The following is a 20751-nucleotide window of genomic DNA, read 5'->3' as shown; positions in this document are numbered from 1 at the left end:
GGAAAAAGAGGGGAGGTGAGAGAAAAAATAAGCTTACTCTCATCATATTTGACTAAAGGAAGGAATAAAATGCACACTCATTTTGGTATGAAAACCTATCATACAATACAGGAAAGTGGGGAAGAAGGGGATAAGCAGGGTGGGGGGGATGATGGAAGGGAGGGCAGTGGAAGGAGGGAGCAATTAGAAGTCAACACTCTTGGGGAGGGACAGGATCAAAAGAGAGAGCAGAAGAAATGGGGAGCAGGATAGGGTGGAGGGAAATATAGTTAGTCTTACACAACACGACTATTATGGAAGTCATTTGCAAAACTACACAGATATGGCCTACATTGAATTGTTTGCCTTCCCAAAGGGAATGGGTGGGGAGGGAGGGATGAAGAGAAGTTGGAACTCAAAGTTTTAGTAACAACTGTTGAGTATTGTTCTTGCATACAACTAGGAAACAACAGGCAATGGGGTATAGAAATTTATCGTGCCCTGTAGGACAAAAGAGAAGATGGGGATAAGGGAAGAGAGGTATGTTACAAGGGAGGGCAGATTGGTGATAGGGGTAATTAGAATGCTCGGTGTTTTGAGGTGGGGGGAGGGGAGAAATGGGGAGAAAATTTGGAACTCAAAATTTTGTGGAAATGAATGTTGAAAACAAATAAATAAATTTTAAAAAATAAAATTTTATTTATTAAAAAAAGGAGTTCCTTTTATATCTTTAACCTATACCTGAACTATCAAAATGATACTTGATTATAGAAAGCTTCAATGGTAGATGGCTCGGTGGATCTGAAGTCAGGAAGTCATCAACAAACATTTATTAAGTGCCTACTTACCTGCCAGGCACTGTGCTAAGCACTGGGGATATAGGAAAGATAAAGATAAGAACAAAAAGAAAAAGAAAATCAAACAGTCTGTGTTCTCAAGGCACCCACAAATCTGAGGGGGAAACAACATGCAAACAACTAGGTACAAACAAAATATTATTGTTGTGTTGTTTCACTCATATCTGACTCTTCATGACCCATTTGGTGCTTTCTTGGAAAAGATATTGGAACAGTTTGCCATTTCCTTCTCTCGCTCATTTTACAGATGAGTAACTGAAGCAAACAGGGTTAAGTGACTTGCCCAGGATCACACAGTATTGGAACTTGGGTCTTCCTGATTCTGAGCCCAACATTCCTCTATCCATTGCATCATCTAGCTGTTCACAAACAAGATAAATACGGGATAAATTGGAGATAATCTTGGAAGGAAGGCACCAGGCTTAAAGAAGACTGCGAAAGGACTCTTGAGGAAGGTAAGCCTTGAGCTGGAACTTAAAGAAGCCAGGTGGCAGAGAGGATGATGACAGAGAGAATTCCAAGCATGGAGGACAGTCAGTGAAAATCTCTAAAGTTGCTATACCACTAACAATTGAAATAAAAAATATTTATTAAATGCCCTCTGCAAGAAGCTCTAGAAAAATAGAAACTAGATAAAACTGTCCTCACTGTCAAGAAATATAATACACATCCTGGTATGTATATAGTACTTTAAGTTTGCAAAGCATTTTTACAAATATTATTTTATTTGACTTGAGTCAGAATTTTAACTGAGGACTTTCTGCCTCCCAAGTCCAAAGCTCTATCAACTGTGCTACCTAGCCACCTCATTAAACTTCCCAGGTTCCTCATAGGTAAAATGAAAGGGTTGGACTACATGCCCTCTATGGTTTCTTTGTGATCTAAAACTAGGATCCTATAGATTACAGTACAGAATAATAAGCTCAGCATTGGGCTGCAAGTATGTAAGAATCTGAGGAGGGCATTTCAATCACAGGAAATGGCAACATCGAAGGTAGAGAAGGATATTTAGTGTGAACTTCAGAGGGCTGGGAGATGGTCCACCTTGGCTAATACCATGAAAAGCCCTTAAAAAAATTCCTTTTAGCATCGTAATGTACTGTAACAAATAAAATCTTTGCATCGTTACTGAAGTAGTACATGGAAGTCAGAAACCACGATGTCCATTACATCGTCCAGAAAAAACATCCCTAAAACAAAGCTCCTATCTCTATCTTTCAGCAGATGGCCCCCAGTAATTCTGCTTTGTTGGTCTGGTTAGAATGGATGATACAGAGCTCATCACCTTGTACAGGAAACACTTGTCTTCAGTTTGTCTATGGAACTCACCAGTTCTCTTTAAGAAAAATGCTTTTGGTATATGATGGAATGAGGGTAAATACAATTCATTTATTTCTCAGAAGAGCATCAGTTTCCTCAATTCAATTGCCCAGTCACCTCCATTCCACTTAGACTCCTGGGAGTTCTATACAGCAAAACTAAGGCCTAAGGATTAGAAAAAGGACAGATTCAAAAGAGCAACTTCCTTTGGAGATAAGAATCCAAAAGGGCCCCACAGTGTTATCAGGAAGCCACCACCCTAAGTTATAATTGTATTACACTTCCTCCTCACCTCTATTGAAGAAAGTCCCTCTTCTATGGTAACTTAGATCAAGTATCACCTTCTGCATGAAGCCTTTTTTGAGCTCCCCAAAGGCCAGTGCTGTCCCTCCCAAACTACATTTTGTTTATCTATTCTATGATAATGAACACTGGACCTGAAGCCAGGAAGACCTGAATTACAATCTGGCCTCAGACACCTGCTAGCTATGTGAACTTGGGCAAGTCACTTACCATCTGACTCAGTTTCCTCATCTGTAAAATGGGGATAATAATAGCATCTACCTCCCCGGGTTGCTGTGAGGATACAATGAGATAACTGTAAAGTTTTATATGTGTGTGTGCATATATACATACATACCTACCTATACATACACACACACACACACACATATATACAGACACATACATATACACACATAGTACCTGGCACATAAAATTATATAAATTTTAGCTATTATTATATATGTTTATACTACATTTTTTGTATATACTTATTGTCCCCTCCATTAGAATGTAACCTCCTTGTAAGAAAGTACTTTCATTCTTTGTACTTATGCTAGCTCAGTGCCTGACACATAGTAGGTAGCTACTGACTTGTTGGGAGAAATGAAAAGATCTAGGAATAAGGAACATCTATTGTCTGTGGAATCATTATTCTAGAGGATACATTGGAAGGGTTGTGCAGTATTTGCCCTGGACTTTGGGGTGGGAGGGTTGAGAGGAATGGGAATAAGGAATCAATTGATAGAGGTTGACCAAATGACTGAAAATTTTAGTATTTTATATGACAAGAGGTGATATTACAATGGCAAATCAGACTATCACTTTCCTGCTTGTGAGCAGGGATGCAGCCTGTCTCCTGCAGAATAAGGCATCCTTATAGGGGACAGGGTACACCAGTTCCAGTCTATCCCTGGAGAGGAAAAGGTCAGTTAAGGATATAGCAGTTTGACACAAATAGCCTTTGGGTAAGAGCCAGTTCTCTTACCTCTAATTCTGTGCTCAGCATGCCACCTTTGGTTCTATTATCTGGTCTTGAGTTGACCTTTTTCCCAGGCTGTACAGACAAACAGTCCAAGTGCTCAGGCCCAAAATAGCATTCATTATAAATGAACTGGCATTCTTGTTTGGAAGTGTCTAGTGAATTTGGTTAGTGTGAATAAACCTCCAGAGTTTTATCACCTATGGATGAACTTAAAAAAAAAAAAAAAAAAACAAACTTTTCAAAGCTTCAAAGCCAAGGGCCAGACCCTTAATTAGAATAACCCCAAAGGGTAGCTATCCACTTTGAAAGAGTAAGTACCCTTACTTCTTTACGATATTAGCCCCTAAAATAAAATTCAGGAAGATATAGGACAAGGGGCAGCACATTACAGGTATTTGTGCTAAAGGGGAGTCTGGCAGTATTCTAGACTAGTTGGTACTGGCAGCCCTCAGCAAAAGTAAAAGTAGGTAAAACCTGTCATCGGCGTCCTCCTAACACAGTCCCCTTTCCTTTCCTCCCATCATCTCTGACCAGACCCCCCTTCTTCCATACTTTTGTTGTTATTATTCAATTGTTTCTGACTTTTCATGACCTTATTTGAGGTTTTCGTGGCAAAGATACTGCAGTGGTTGGCCATTTCCTTCTCCAGCTCATTTTACAGATGAAGAAATTGAGGCAAACTGGGTTTAGTGACTTGCCCAGGGTCACACAGCTAAGTGTCTGAAGTCAGATTTGAACTCCGGGCCTGGTGCTCTACCCACAGCACCATCTAGCTTTCCAATGGCAGAATGCCCGTACTAAAGCTCTTCAATCTTCATTAAGATAGTGGCTTTCAGTTTAAGATATCAGCATATTGATGGATAGAATTACAAGAAGGCTCTTTAAAGCCAGAAAGTGGTAAGGTTGTAGATGGTGATGTCAAGTCCACCTAGGGCTTAATTCTGGAAGTGGTTCAGTGGAAAGTGCGCAGCTGCCACATCTTTAAGGAAGTTAATATATAAAAGGTTTTTTTTTCTGAACCAGAAGCTTGTTTCCACAGGGCAGGCTTGCTTTTGCCTTCCTTTGTATTAGCCTTCCTCTGACTTTATGTTTACTACGTCTGCCCCCTGAGGGAAGAGGAAGATGAAGGTTGGTAAAGAGCAGGCCTTGCATCTCCAGAAGTGAGGTCCAAACCCTGTCCTGTTTTCAGAGGGAAGACGAGTGACATGGGCCCTGCCATCTGACCCTGTACCTCCCACCTTCTCCAGTCTGATCTCCAGCCTCCTCTGGAAAGAAAAGTGTCTCCTACTCACTGATGAACATCCAGTCATAGTCTACACATCCAAGTGATTCTGAAATTCTGGAGGTCATCATCCAAACTCCATTTCCCATCTCTACCATCTGATTCCTTATTTCCATTCCCCTCAACCCTCCCACCCCAAAGTCTGAGGCAAATACTACACAGCCCTTCCACTGTCCCCACTAGAATACTGGTTCCACAGATAACAGATGTTCCTTAGTCCTAGATATTTTCATTTCCTATTCCTCCCATCTTCTAGCAATCACTCTAACCTAGGCTCTCCACACAGCCTCCCTGGTCACCCTTTCCAGTGCTGGCTGCATTTTCACTCATTCCCCTCAGCTTACTGGATGAGGTAAGGAAGTTGGAATACTCCATGCTCCCCACTGCCACTTCCAGGTTCTCCTCTTACCTCTTCTCACTTAATAACCTCTTTTCAGGTTCATGCTATTCATATCTATCACCCAATCAAAATCATGGTAATTGATAACTAGAGACCTCCAGGTCTTTCACTCCCTGTTCTTTCTCACTGAGTTTAGTACCTGGCTCACAATTTTTCTTTCCTCCCCACAACTCCTGCCTTCATACTAGGGACTTCAACATACATAGTGACTCTCCCTCAAACACCCTAACCACTCACTTCCTCCACCTACTAACTTCCCATGAGCTACTCCTCCACCCAACCTCAGGCACATACAAAGATGCTAAAAGCCTTGATCTAACCACTCACAAAAATGTACCACCTCCATGCTCAAGAATTCCAAAATCCCCTCATCTAACCATAATATATTGGCTTTCTGACTTTCCCTCTGCCGTCTCTTACCAAATCCTACTTTTTATCCACACCTAGAACTTTAATCCCTCAGCCCTTCAATTCTCTCCCAGGCCATCACCCCTGCACAGCCTTGTCTTAATCCCTCGGTGAACCATTTCCACTGTATACTATCCTCTTTTCTTGAGTCCTCCTCCCTTGCCCACCTATCATATTGACTTCCTTCCTTCCTCTCTTCCTTCTTGTTCCCAAAACCTTAAACCCAGGGCACTTTGAAGCCCATAGGTTGGACAACAATAGGTCCCTGCCCAAGCTCCACTTAATGGCTGGCTTAGAGTGATTATTGATAGTAACAATTTTTCTTTGACTCCAAGTTTGATTTAGTTATTTTTTTCTTTTGCTCATTAAAAGGGCCATTCCCTGACTACTTCTTAAAGAAGTCTATTCACTGAACGGGCATTACCTCCCTCAAAGTATGTCAAAAGGCCTAGACTAAAAAGGCCAAGGTGTCTCATTGCATCCTGGGCCATCTCAAGTCCTCCTGAAGAATATCTGGTCACTGGATCCAGATGGCTCAGGAGGAGAAAGTGAGGCTGGTGACCTTGTACAGCCCTCCCTCTCTCAAAACAAAGTCAAGTGCAAGTCATGTCATCATTTCTCTGATGGCACGGTCTTCCTCGAAAATGAAGGACAAACATAACAATCATATTGACAATTTTGCCCTACTAAACCCCAGTTTTGGATCACTCACAACCTCTAACATTTTTGCTTTAACACATGTACTTTTTGTTTGTTTGCTTGTTTTGTTTTTGTGGAGACAATGCCAGAGTCACACAGCTAGTAAGCCTCTGAGGCAAAATTTGAAGTCAAGTTCTCCTGACTCCTGGGTCAGTGCTCTAGCTACCACACTACTTAACTGATCCCTATACTACCTAGCTGTCCCATATATACATGCACTGTTGAAAGAAAGTAGAGAAAATCATATAACCATTCTGACTGAGTCCACAACAAATTTATGTTGCAACAACTGGGCCTTCACTGCTGTTAGGTAATTCTTTAACACCTCCCTTATCAACTCCCTATCCCACTCTTCACAGTGGTTCTTCTAAACCTTTTTATCTCTCCTCAAACTGAGAACTTTGCCTTGCACTTTATAGAAAACATTGAGGCCATAAGCCTTGAGCTTCCTCTTTCCTCTTCTTCACCTCATATTATTCAGATGCCTTATGACACTATCTTCTCTTTCACCCAATCTCACACATAGAGAGGTAGCCTTATTCCATATCAAAGCTAACTCTGCCACATGCACAACACATCTTTCCCTCTCCATCTTTTCCTTTCAGGAGGTGAACAGTGGATTCTTTCGATGACTATTTTGCCCTCTGGGTCTAGGACTTCTAGGCAGTTTTCCTTGGTGATTTTTGGAAGATACTGTCCAGGCTCTTTTTTTCATCATGGCTTTCTGGTAGGCCAATAATTCTTAGATTTTCTCTCCTGGATCTATTTTCCAGGTCAGTTGTTTTTCCAATTAGATATTTTACATTTTCTTCTATTTTTTTCATTCTTTAGATTCCATTTGACTGATTCTTGATGTCTCATAGAGTCGCTGGCTTCTCCTTGCCCAATTCTAATTTTTATCAAATTGTTTTCTTCAGTAAACTTTTGCATCTCCTTTTCTATCTATCCAACTGTTCCTTTTAAATTCTTCCATGATTTCTTTTTTCATATTTTTATAATCATTAGCCAGTTTTTCTTCTACTTCCCTAATTTGGCTTTTAAAATCCTTCTTGAGCTCTTCCAAGAATGCTTTCTGGGCTTGAGACCAGTTCATATTCCCTTCTGAAGTTTCAGATGGGAGTATAGTCTCAATGCTGATTTATTGGTATTTGTGTTTTGGTCCTTGTCCCCATAGAAAGATTCTATGGGCTTATCTTTTCTGGCTTGTTTCTTGATCATGATGATTGCCCTTTTCTTGGCTTTTAAATGGATCTCTGCTTCTGGGGGCTTTGTCCCACTGTTCTTTTGCTTGGAATTTGAGGCTTTGTGTATTATAGCCTCTGGTTCTTTCAGCTAGAAGCTAGAATCTATAGCTTACCTGGTGCTGAGCTGGCTGATTTGCCAAAGCAGAGGCCAGGTGAAGTCTTTCTGAGTTTCCTGGGAGTTACCCTGGAGCTAGCTGTGTTAAGTGTGGGGGAGGGGTGATCTGACCACAGAAGGTCTCCTCTCCTGAGCACAAGCAGATTCTGTAGTTGATGTACCATTTGCACTAGTGTCTTCCCTATTCCCGTGGCTGTGCTGAGGCATGCCTGTGGTCCTAGTATTGACAATTGTGGGCTCTACCCCCCTTGGGGCTCAGGATCTCCTCCCAGTTCGCTGAGGTGGGGCTGTCTGGGACAGTTCCAGTCCTGCACTGGTCCCCTTCAGCCACAGCAAGAAGGATCCTGCTTTGTGATTTTCCTAGCCTCATGAGCTAAGAGACGCTTTGCCCCTTTGGCTGATCCCACTGTTCTAGGATTTTTCCTGGGTAAATATTCGCTTGAGTTTTTCTAAGTTAACAAGGGGAGGGATAGAGGATTTACTAATCACTCTGCCATCTTGGCTCCTGTAAGTTCAAGTAGGTGACTTATAGGCATTTAATCTGTGGGCTGATCATCTCAGGAGCAGCTGCTGCAGTTACCTGAGGTTCTTCGGTTCTCTCTTGCTCAGTTCCATTGGATACTTGTCCTGGGCTGATATGTTTCCATCTTCATCTTTTCCAACAGACTACGCTTTTGTCTTTACCACTTTTCAATTTCTCCCTCTCTTTTGACTCTTTCCCTACTGTCTACAAACATGCCCATGTCTCCCTCATCCTCAAAAAACCCTGTATTGATCCTTCCACCACCATCCTATATTACTTCTGCCCTTTGTGGTTAAACTCCTTAAAAAGGTCAGCTACAATAATAAGGTACCTTCACTTTCTCTCCTCTTGTTCTCTTCTTATCCTCTTACAACCCAGCTTCCAACCTAATCATTCCATTGGAACTGCCCTCTCCAAAGTTACCAATGATCTCTTAACTGCCAAATCCACTAGTCTTTTCTCAATCCTCATAATTTAACAGTAGGCATTTAATAAGAATCTGCTGACTGAACTACTTCTCAGTATTTCCATTGAAAATGTGCTTTCTCCAAAGCATTAGCTTCCCAGGTGTTACTACACTTTTTATACCACCACACTCTAGGTCATTTTATTAAGAGAATCTAAGTATCTGCCTTGATCTAATATACATTAAATTTCTTAACAATATAAATTAACATGAAAATTAAACAAAAAGGGAATGTCAGAACTGGAAAGAATTTCATGTCATCCCATCCAGTCCCCTTATTTTACAGAGGAGAAAACTGAGGCCTAGAGTAGTGAATCAACTTGTTCAGAGTCTTGAAACATTAATGGCAGAGGGGTCAAATACTCTCAAGAATCTATTATTTGATACTTTTTAGAAATGCAGATTGTAACCCATGGTTGGAGGGAGGGAAAAGGAAGTCCATTTATTGTGCTAGAGATCTTGAGTAAAGACATCAATGGAACACTGTGAAAGCATCTTCATTCTGACCATGTGTTTCCTGAACATATATCTTTGATAACATCCTTTAATCCAGGGGTAGGGAATCTGTGGCCGTGAGCCCACACGTGGCCTTCTAGGTCCTTGCATGTGGCCTTTTGATGGAGTCCAAGTTTTACAGAACAAATCCTTTTATTAAGGGGATTTGTTCTGTGAAGTTTGGATTCAGTCAAAGGACCTCACTTGAGGACCTAGAGGGCCACATGTGGGCTCAAGGCCATAGGTTCCCTACCCCCGCTTTAGTCTGTGTTCCCATTGACCATGTGCCTCTTCATTGTCTTCTGGTTGTTCCTTATTTTTAATTTTTCAGAGACTGTAGTGTTCCATGTCTTATGTCCATTAAACATTGGTACAATATTGGCATTAAAAAAATGGGCCTTTGTTTCTAAGATAAATCTGATGTCATCAAAATAATTTTGCAGTATCTCAAAAAAAAGGAATCCAACCTGATCTCTTTCTCTTGTTCAATTCTGGACTCAACTTCTTGATTATGTGCAGTATCTTTTCAAGATACCTCTAATAATGAATGAGCACTGTAGGTTATCCAGTTGCACATAATATTTTAGATTGGAGCTTCCACTCACAACCCCTTTTTGGCAGCATTTGTTGGCACTACATGGGCATGAAGGCATGTGCAGTGCAAAGTGTGCATATCATGTTCAGAACCCAGGCTGCAGTGAAGTTGAGTAATGCAACATGGGTAAGCACTGCCAGAAATACCTCAGATTCATTACACATTTGATTCTGAATTAATTTTTGGTCATTGTGCATTCAGAAACCTTTTAATGTTGCCAGATTTTTCAGTCAAGTCCCACAGTTTAAGAAGAACTGGTCTAGATGACGGATATTAGTCAGCTTTTTTTTTCATGGCTGGATAACTAGGCAAAACTTTTTGGAGTGGTTTGTCCAAGAGGCTCTAGAATGTTCCAGAGTTTGATGTAATTAGCATGTTATCCGCATACAGACTCATCAACTATATAAAATCTCCCTTTAACTTGGACCCTGCACTAGATCTTTTTCCCTATGACAGTGGGGACCACCTCCAACAAGTAGACATCTCCCTGTTTTATGCTTCACCAAATATGATCAGAGAGTTATTTAACAAGGTAATATTACATAAGGATTTTGTCTTTGGGGAATTAATCAGGACTCACTACTATTTTTACTATCTTAATAATAACACATTTGAAAGGCAGTATGGAATAGCAAATAAATGGCCTCCAAACTCTCTAAAAATGTAAGTTATGTACAAGATTCTGATCTGCATTTTTAGAGGGAGTTTGAATGTTGGGAGTGCTTTACACCAATGAAATCTTTGTAGCAAATTTCTCTAAAAATATCTAAATTCCAGGATATATATGGAAATGATTCAAATTCATAAGAATAAGAGCCACTTCCTAATTGATAAATAGAATAAAGAGAAAAAATTTAAAAATAGATAAAACAAGTTTTCTGACAAAGAAATTCAAGCTATCAATAGTTACATCAAAAAATGTTCCATTTAACTAATAATTGTAGAAATGAAAATTAAGTTCACTTTAGGTTTCTACTTCATATTCATTAGATTGACAAAGCTGACGAAAGAAAACTGACAAATGTCAGAGAGGCTGTGGGAAAATAGGCACACTGATGTACTGCTAGTGAAGCTATGAACTGGTCTAGTCATTCTGGAGAACAATTGAAACTATGTCCCAAAGTTACTAAACTGTGCATATCCTTTGACTGCTAGGCCTACATCCACAACAAGATTTTTAGAAAAAGGAAAGAAAAGAATGGAAAAGAAAGAAAGAACACAAATGTTTAAAAAATTATAGCATTTTTTTGGCGGTGGCAAAGAACTCTAAACTAATGGGGTGCTCATCAATTAGGGAATGGCTGAACAAATTACGTTATATGGATATAATGGAATACTATTGTGCTGTAAGAAATGATGAAAGGAGTGATTAACAGGAAACCTCGGAAGATCTGTATGAAAAGATGCAGAGTGTAGTGACCAGGACCTGGGGAACAATTTATACAAGAATAACATGGCGAAGACAAATAGTGTTGAAAGACTTAAGAATTATGATTAAAGCAATGACTAAGCATAATTCCAGAGTACTTATGATGAAGAATGTTACCTATCTACTGATAGAGAGATGAAGGACAATATGATGAATGAGACGTTTTTTTTTGAACATGGTCAACATGGAAATTTGTCTTGATTATGAATATAATACAAGATTTTTTTTTTTTTGCTTTTTTCCTCCCTGGGGGATTGAAGAAAGACAAAAAAAATAGATTTTTGTTATTTGAAACAAATTTTCACTCTAAAACTTCTCTTAGGTATTAATTTACTGTAATGTAGAAAGGCAATGTGGTTTTGGCTAGACTTGGTCATTGAGACATTGATTCAAACTCTGTCAGCTTTACTAGTTATGTGACAATGGGCAAATTCCTCAACATCTCGGAACATTTCCTCATCTGTAAAATATGAATAATACCTGCAGTACCTGCTTCATGGGGTTATTATGCGGGTCAACTGAAATACAATATGCAAACCTTACAAATCTCAGAGCATTATAATATATAATGTAGACATACACATAAAATGGCATTGATCTTTTTAGAGGGAAGGAAGGTGGTCCTAACTCATAAATTCATTGCTGTAGGGCACTCCCAATGGAGAAACTCCCTCTAACAATTTACATCATCATCTTGTCAGTAGCTTATAGTTTCAGGGAGCTAGGCCAGCCATTTACCAACTATACCACCCTGCCCTTCAAATGTCAGATATTATTATTAAATTAGTAAAAATAGTAGTAAGTTCTGATTACTTCTCAAGAGACAAAATTCCAAATGACCAAACAAACTTAATAGAATTTTCACAGTAATTTCAGTTCATATGGGACTTTGAAACTCTATCCCAATTTTTAAAGATTCCCACCCTGCCCCCGGCAAAAAAAAATTATATATTATTCTTATTTATGAACAGAAATTGGAGAGCAGAATCATTCTTAATACTTACTTCTGATCAACTACTTTTGAGAGTATTGTTTTTATCTCCAGAACAAGCTGAATGTATGTTTTTTTTTAAATTTTACTGATGCATTTTGAATTTTACACCAGTCATTTCCTGATATATCTCTCCTCATACTGACATAGCAACTGCAACTGGCGGCACTGGTAACAGGCTGCACCTGTGTTCCTCCATCTCTCTACTGCATGTATTTCATCCTCTGTCCTTCAGTGTTCTATGGCACAACCAATCAACTCTCTAAAATGACAGCCAGTATTTTACTTTTTAGGATGGTGGGAGGAGGAAGGAAACAAACATCTATTAAGTGCCTACTCTGTGCCAGGCACAGTGCTAAGCTCTTTACAAATATGATCTCATTTGACCCTCACAACAACTATGTATAATAGGTCTTATTATTACGCTCATTTTACAGGTGTGGAAATTGAGGCAGACAAAGGTTAAATAACTTGTCCAGAGACATATAGTTAGGTAACACCTGAGGCTAGATTTGAACTCAGGTCTTTCTGACACCAGGTCCAGCATTTTTCCCACTGCTTCACTTAGCTGCCTCTTCAGCTGTGACTGAAGAAAACAGAAACTATTGTGTTCTGATCTGATATCCAGTATGACAGAAATTTTAAAATAAAATATCAAACAATGTGTACATTTAGATTCTTACAGGTTCTGCTATAAGGGCAAGCCAAAAGAAGCTGCCACAAAACAGGAAAATGATGGTATAGGCTAAAAGCTGCCCCAGCCAGGTTCTCTGCTCCCTGGATTAATAGAGAATTAGGTTCTCTGTGTAGCACCAAAAGGTTAGAAGGAAGAAAATTACCCCATCAATACCACACTTTTGGATACCAATCTTGCCTGACTTCCTCCTTTTCTTGAACAACATCCTTTTCTCTCATCCTGAGTTCTCCAGCAAACGCAGCAGTATTATTAGGTATTATTTTACTAGCATGAAAGCATTTGAAAGATCTATTTATTTATGTACATGTAACTGAGAACAATTATAACAACAGGCTCATGGTGCTCACTTAGCCTGGAAGAAGTATGAAACATTACACAGCCCCTTCCAGGCATGATTATTTTTTTTAAAGTAAACTTTATTCCCCTGCTTCCTCCAAGAAAGCTTTGTAAGAAAGGATTTTTAAGAGGCAGAAAGAAAAAAAATGTTTCACAAAACTAACATATTAGAAAAATCTGATATTGCATGTACACCTATACTTGTGGTCCCCCACTTTCTTTCTAAATTAATTAAATAAATCTTTTTTCTCTCCTACTCCCACCCTACTGGTGTAAAAACAAACAAAAACCCTAACCAAAATCTTTGCAGCAAATATTCACAGTCAAACAAAAGAAATTCACTCACTATATCAAAAAAATATGTCTTATTATGCCCCTTGAGTTCATCAGCTCTTTATCAGGAGGTCTGCATCCTGAGTTCCTCTCAGAACATAAACAGTGCTGTGCCGTTGGCCGTTAGCCTTTCCCCCATTCTCAGATCCTTGTGCAGACTGAGACAGAACAATTGGCATCAGTCTTCTAATTGGTCTGTTCTTCTGCCATACAGTCTGTCCAAAATCAATGTTTTTTGCCCTTGCTCCTCCTCCTCCTTTAGTCTCTAGACTATATATAGGTATATATATAAGGAGATATAAGGAGATCTGTTCTTTGGGGCCCCAAATTCACTCTCTTAGACTTTTGAACAAAACTGTTGTGTAGCTACCTCCATCAGTAACTGTGCTGGTGCTTCTTCCTTGGATCTGACTCAACCAATATTTCTTCAGAGGTGGAGCCAAGATGGCAGAGGAAAGGCAGGACCTTGCCTGAGCTCTTCCCTAAACCCTTCCAAATGCCTTTAAAAAATGAATGTAAACAAATCACAGAGTAGCAGAACCCACAAAAAGACAGTGACACAAATTTCCAGCCCAAGACAACTTAGAAGTTCAGCAAGAAAGGTCTGGTTGCCCTTGAGTGAGAGAGGAACACAGTCCAGCACAGGCCACACCAGCATAGCCCAGGCCTCGGCAAACCAGGAGAAGGCCTTGGGAGTGATTGAATCAGTAGTGGCAGCTACAGCAACTGCTTCCAAAGCTCTCAACCCATTATGGTAAGGGGGTCTAACAACTGGTCAGAAGGAGATTACAGAGGTCCTTTTACTAGCACTGAGGCAAGACTGTTGCTTTGCCCATACTCAGGTCCAGATTGCAGTGCTGGGCAGCAGTCCCAGGGCATCGAGAAGCACTAGCACAGCATAGCTTGCAGCCACAGTGGGGAGGGGACCCTCCTCACAGTTCCAGGGCAGAAAAGAGTGCTTGTGGTCACTCACAGATCAGAGCACAGCCCAGGAGAGTAGTAAACACCTCTCCTTAGATCATACCACCTTCGAAGAACTGAAAACTTAGAGATCCCTAGAAGTATCTCTGAAAACAGCTGCATAAACCCCCTGAAGTTTGGGACAGTACACCCTCCATCCTGGAAGCAGAGCCCTATTTTAACAAGGAGTTAAAAGTCAACTAATAGGCTGGGAAAATGAGCAAACAACAGAAAAAAACCTCTGACTACTGAAAATTACTATGGTTACAAGGAATATCAAAACACACACTCAGAAGACAATAAAATCAAAGCTCATATATCCAAAGCCTCCAAGAAAAATATGAATTGGTCGTAGGCCAAAGAAGAGCTCAAAAAGGATTCTGAAAATCACGTAAGAGAGGTGGAGGAAAAGTTGGGAAGAGAAATGAGAGATACAAGAAAATCATGAAAAAAGAGTCAACAGCTTGGTAAAGGAGATACAAAAAATACTGAAGAAAATAACATCTTAAAGAACAGACTATGCCAAATGGTAAAAGAGGTCCAAAAGCTCACTGAAGGTAATAATTCCTTAAAAATTAGAATGGAGCAAATGGAAGCTAATGGCATTATAAGATATCAAGAAACAATAAAACAAAACTAAAAGAATGAAAAAGTATGAGACAATGTGAAATAAGATCCAGAAGAGATAATTTTAAAAAAATTGGACTTCCTGAAAGCCATGATCAAAAACAGAATCTACACATCGTCTTTCTAGAAATTATCAAGGAAAACTGCCCTGATATTCTAGAACCAGAGGGCAAAACAGAAATTGAAAGAATCCATCGGTCACCTCCTGAAAGAGATCCCAAAATGAAAACTGCCAGGAATATTATAGTCTAATTCCAGAGTTCCCAGGTCAAGGAGAAAACATTTCAAGCTACCAGAAAGAAACAATTCAAGTATTGTGGTGCCACAATAAAGATAACACAAGATTTAGCAACTTCTACATTAAAGGATCAGAGGGCTTAGAATATGCTATTCTGGAGGTAGGATTACAATCATGAACCACCTATCCAGCAAAACTGAGTATAATCCTTCAGGGGAAAAAATGGACATTCAAGGACATAGAGGTCTGTGAAGCATTCTTGATGAAAAGACCAGAGCTGAATAGAAAATTTGACTTTCAAATACAAGACTCAAGAGAAGCATAAAAAGGTAAATAGGAAAGAGAAATCATAAGAGACTTAATAATTTTAACCTGTTTACATTTCTGCATGGGAAGATGATATTTGTAACTCATAAGATATTTCTCATTATTAAGGTAGTTAGAAGGAGATTATATAGACAGAAGGCACAGGTGTGATTTGAATATGAAGGGATGATAACTAAAAAATAAAATTAAAGGATGAGAGAGAAACGTACTGGGAGAAAGAGAAAGGGAGAGGTAGAGTGGGGTAAGTTATCTCACATAAAAGAGGCAAGAAAAAGCTTTTACAGTGGAGGGGAAGAAGGGAAAGGTGAGGATAAGTTAGTGAACCTTACTCTTATTAGAACTAGCTCAAAGAAGGAATAACATACATACTCAATTGGATACAGAAATCTATCTTATTCTATAAGAAAATAGGAGGGGAAGGGGAAAAGAGAAGGGGTGGGAATGGGAGTGTGTGATAGGAGAGAGGGCAGATTAGGGGAGGGGATAGTGAGAAGCAAAATACTTTTGAGGAAGGACATGGTGAAAGGGAAATAGAATAAATGGGAGGTGGGATAGGATGGAGGGAAATAAAGTTAGCAATAGTAACTGTGAAATAAATTTTGAAGCAAGTTCTCTGATAAAGATCTTGTCTCCCAAACACATAGAGAAGTCAAATTTATAAAAATAAGAACCACTCCCCAACTGACAAATAATCAAAAGATATGATCAGTTTTCAGGTGAAGTAATCAAAGCTATCTTTAACTATATGAAAAAATACTCTAATTCACTACTGACTGGATAAACGCAAATTAAAACAATTTGGGGGTACTATCTCACACCTATTAGATTGGCAGATAGGTCAGAAAAGGTAAATAACAAATGCTGGAAGAGATGTGGGAAAAATGAGACTTTAATGCCCTGTTGGTGGAGTTATGAACTGATTCAACCACTCTGTCAAACAATTTAGAACTAGGCTTAAAGGCTATAAAAATATGAACTAGCAATACTAGCTCTGTATCCCAAAAGAGATAAAAAAACAAAAATGAAAAGAACCTGTCTGTGCAAAAATATTTATGGCAGCTCTTCTCTGAGGGTAAAGAATTTGAAGTTGAGGGGAAGCCTATTAACTGAGGAACAACTGAACAAGTTGTGGTATGTGATTTCGATGATGGGCAGGATGCTCTCAGAAAAACCTGGAAAGACTTGCAAGGGCTGATGCAAAGTGAAATGTACAATATTTTAAGATGATTATCTGTGAACGACTTAGCTATTCTCAGCAATACAAGATCCAAGACTACACATGTATAACCTATGTTGAATTGCTTGCTTTCTCAATGAGGCGGGGTAGGGAGAAGGGAAAAAATTTGGAATTCAAAAGTTTTAAAAACTAATGTTAAAAATTGTTTTTACATGTAACAAGAAAAAAAATAAAATAACAAAAAAAGTAAAAAAAGGCAAAAAACTCAAATATTTCTTCATCTAACAGTAATGATGCATTTATTATGTATAAGGTTCTGTGAGTCACTAGGGAGGGATTGCGATCCAAAAATGGCACTGCTCTATCCATAAAGAACTTTCATGGGGGATTTGGGGGAACTTGGAAAGCTGGAAGGAGAGGATACATGTACACAGACAAATGGAATTGCTCCTAGGAATTGCTTTTCTTCCACCCTTTCCTCTTACACCCTTTGCTGAGTTTCCCTTTTCTGGCTCTTTTTCTAGCTATTCCATATTCTAGATCGTTTCTTTAGTAGTCTGTCTGGTCTTGGTCACTGAGTCTTCTAGAAGACTCCATCCCTAGGTCTTCAACTTTTAATCCTTGTTTGTCTCTATTGAATTTAATCCATGAAATTTATTAAGCATCTACTAGTGGCAAGACATTGTACAAAGGGTATGACAATGATAAGTACTGTGCCCTAGGAAGTTTTTTTTTTTTGTTTTTTTTTTTGGCACCTGAGTTCAGGGTGGATTGAAGACTGGAAGCAGGGAGGCCATGTAAGAGGTTATTCCAAAAGCTGAAATCAGTTGTAGATGAAAGCTGAAAGTTTATAGCTGGGAATTTTACTGATTTGGAGTGGGTAGATTTTCTTCACTTTTCTGACAGGTTAGTTCACATGTGAAATTATTTTGAGGAGAGAAAAGACTAAAAATATATTATATTAGAGTAGGGTGCAATCAAAAGTATATTATTTTTCCATGATTATTATATTAAAATGTGCCTGTTATTAATTTCTCCCAGTATCTCTGAACAAGAAAATAATATTATAATTTTTATTATACATGCCTGAAATACACAAATATGGGACTTTCCCTAGGAGGAATCATGCTTAATTTTTAAAAAGAGTTCTAAATTATCTAAAATTAACAATATTATTTTAAGGTGCAATGAAGGCTCATTTTAGTAGCTGCTCATATTGTTTTGAAAAGAATCAGCATCTTCAATTTTCTCAGACTGGTGGTCCAAGTAGGAAGGGGTTGTAAAGAACACCTGCTGTGTAGGTGGGGAAAGTCACTGCAAGCAGCATGATCCAAGAAACTAATGACAGTGCAGGGGCACAGGAAACTACTAATTCCACCTCCTCCCATAAGAATCCTCTCCTTTTAAACGCCAAACCAAAGAATTCTGCCCCAAACAGTTGTTACTTTCTTTCCATGTATGCCATATACAGGACCCATATATGTGTGAGCATATATATTTATATGTGTGTTTATGTATGTATGTGTATTATTCTTTCCATACATCTCTACATATACATACATATATACATGCACACACATACATATTTGTACATAGTTGTCTGCATGTTGTCTCCTTCCATCAGATTTTAAGTTCCTTAAGGGCAGGGACTTTTTGCCTTTCTCTGTACCCCTGGCTCACAGCATAGCAGGGCATCCGCCAGCTTTACCAACTACCACTTTGCCACTCGTCAGGCAAAGAAGCCAGACTAACTGAAGCAACAAGACATATCCGAGGAGAGACGGCACTGGGCAGCTCAGACCACCTCCAAAACCAGAACTATTAACCTAAGAGTCTTGGGGATGGCAATGTTTCCAAACAAGTGCCTTCAGTCATCATCCTTAGGTAAATATAGGTAAAGAAGAAACAAAATTGTCATTTCTTTCACATGACATGATGGTGTACTTAAAATACTTAAAGAGTCTATTAAAACCAAGTAGAACAATCAATTTCAGCAAACCAGGATATAAAATTAATCCATAAATCACCAACATTTGTATATAATATCAATAAAATCCAGCAAGAAGAAACATGAAGAGAAATTCCATTAAAAATTGCTACAGAATGTTAAAATTTTTGGGAGTCTATCTTCTAACAAGAGACACAGAACTATATAAATACAACTATATATAATTTTCTAAAAGTAGACAGACATAACTGGAAAACTATTAATTGCTCATGCTCAAGTCAATATAATAAAATGACAATGCTATTTAAGTTAATTTATTTATTCAATACCATGCCAAACTACCAAAGGAGAACTTCATAGAAAAAGTACTAACAAAATTCATATAGAGGAAAAATGATCAAGAATTTCAAGAGAAATAATAAAAAGAAATGGGAATAAATGGGGCCTAAGTACCAGATCTCAGACTAGATTACAAAGTTGTAATGATTAAAAACCATTTATTTGATATTGGTTGAAAAATAGATTGATCAGTGGAACAAGTTAGATACTCAATATACTGAAGTAAATGTATCTAGTAGTATATTACAGTATTTGATAAATACAAAGATTGCAGCTACTAGGATAAGGACTTGTTATTTGTAAAAAAAAAAAAAAATAGCTGGAAAAGATAAATAAGGAACAAATCAAATTTACAAGAAAAAGGGCTATTTATCCAATTGATAAATGGTCTAAGGACAAGAACAGATAGTTCTCTAGGGAAGGAATCCAGGCTATCTATCTCCATATGAAAATATGTTCCAAATCACAATTAATTGGAAAAATGCAAATTAACAATTCTGAAATTCTACCTCACACCCAGAGAAGAAAAAAAATGACAAAACAAGGACAGTTGTAAATGTTAGAGAGGCAGTGGGAAAACAGGCATACTGACACATTGTTGGTGGACCTGAGAATAGACTTTCCCCACGTGGAAAGCAATTACAAGTTACCAAAGTAAGCAGCCAGTTAAGCTTACATCAAAAAGAGATTAAAGCAAGAGGAAAGGGGGTGGGTGGCTGAGCGGATGTGTGTGGCTCAGGGCAGCTAGGCAGTGCCATGGACAGAGCACTCCTGGGCTTGGAATCACGAGGTTTCTGAGTTCAAATCTGGCTTTAGACACTTACCAGCTGTGTGACCCTGGACAAATCACTTAACTCTGTTTGTCTGTTTGCTCATCTGTAAAATGAGCTGGAGAAGGAATGCCAAACTACTCCAGTGTCTTTGTCAAGAAAACCGTCAATGAGATCACAAACAGTGAGACAAAGCTGAACAACAACGCATATACAGGGCAGCTTTTTCTGTGGTGGCCAAAAAAAAAAAAAAAAAAAAAAGGAGCTAAGAGGATGCCCAACAATTGCCTGAATAGGCTGTGGTTATATGAATATGATGGAATACTTTTGTGCTGTAAGGGATGCTGAAGAAATGACTTCAGGAAGACGTGAAAAGGTTTAAATGAAACGCTACACAGTGAAGCAGCAGAATCAGGAGGATAATTTAGACAATAACATCGATACTATAAAATGAACAAATTTGAGAACTTCTATAAACTACTTAGGAAGGAACTAAGCAGAAGCAGGATGAAAGCTATGACAAATGGGGTGACCATTCATGACTCCAGCAGACCACCGAGGAAACACGTCATCTTTATTTATAGAGATGAGTGCAGAATGAGACATCTAGGTTTTCATATACTGTCACTGTGGGAATTGTTACAAGACACTTGTTTTTCTTTTCTTGGAGGGGGAGAAAATAGATTTCTGTAAATTTTTTTTAAAATAGGTCTGCCTGTGGGGGTGATACAGATATGAAATGTCAGATGAGGTCACTACCAGTTGTTTACTTAACTGTTTAAAAGTTACAAAAAACTTCTCAAGAAGTGAGAGTATCTGTAAATGCATGGAAGAAAAGATATCAGCTTAGGGGAAAAAAGGAAGGTGCAGAGCAGGGTTGCAGGCTGCATCTGCGGAGATATCCCTGAAGTCTTTGGCACTGTCAAATG

General features: G+C 38.8%; 1 protein-coding gene across 7 annotated transcripts in view; it reads right to left on the bottom strand.

The window, feature by feature from the left end:
* The window catches only part of TANK (TRAF family member associated NFKB activator), a 90757-nt gene that overhangs the window by 56747 nt on the left and 13259 nt on the right, over window positions 1-20751 (bottom strand). The window contains exon 3 of one of the 7 annotated variants that reach the window (XM_072612150.1): window positions 19877-20050. The exons of 5 other annotated variants lie outside the window; for them this stretch is intronic. The gene's annotated coding sequence lies outside the window, so the exon portion shown is untranslated. Of the gene's footprint in view, window positions 1-19876; window positions 20051-20751 lie in introns of those variants that run through there. One more of the 7 variants, XM_072612144.1, reaches the window with a different exon arrangement.

This window comes from Notamacropus eugenii, chromosome 5 (genome assembly GCF_028372415.1).
Source record: "Notamacropus eugenii isolate mMacEug1 chromosome 5, mMacEug1.pri_v2, whole genome shotgun sequence".
In the NCBI taxonomy this organism is placed as follows: domain Eukaryota; kingdom Metazoa; phylum Chordata; class Mammalia; order Diprotodontia; family Macropodidae; genus Notamacropus; species Notamacropus eugenii.
The sequence above is the reverse complement of the archived record's forward strand: the minus strand, read 5'-3'. Positions and strand labels throughout refer to the sequence as shown.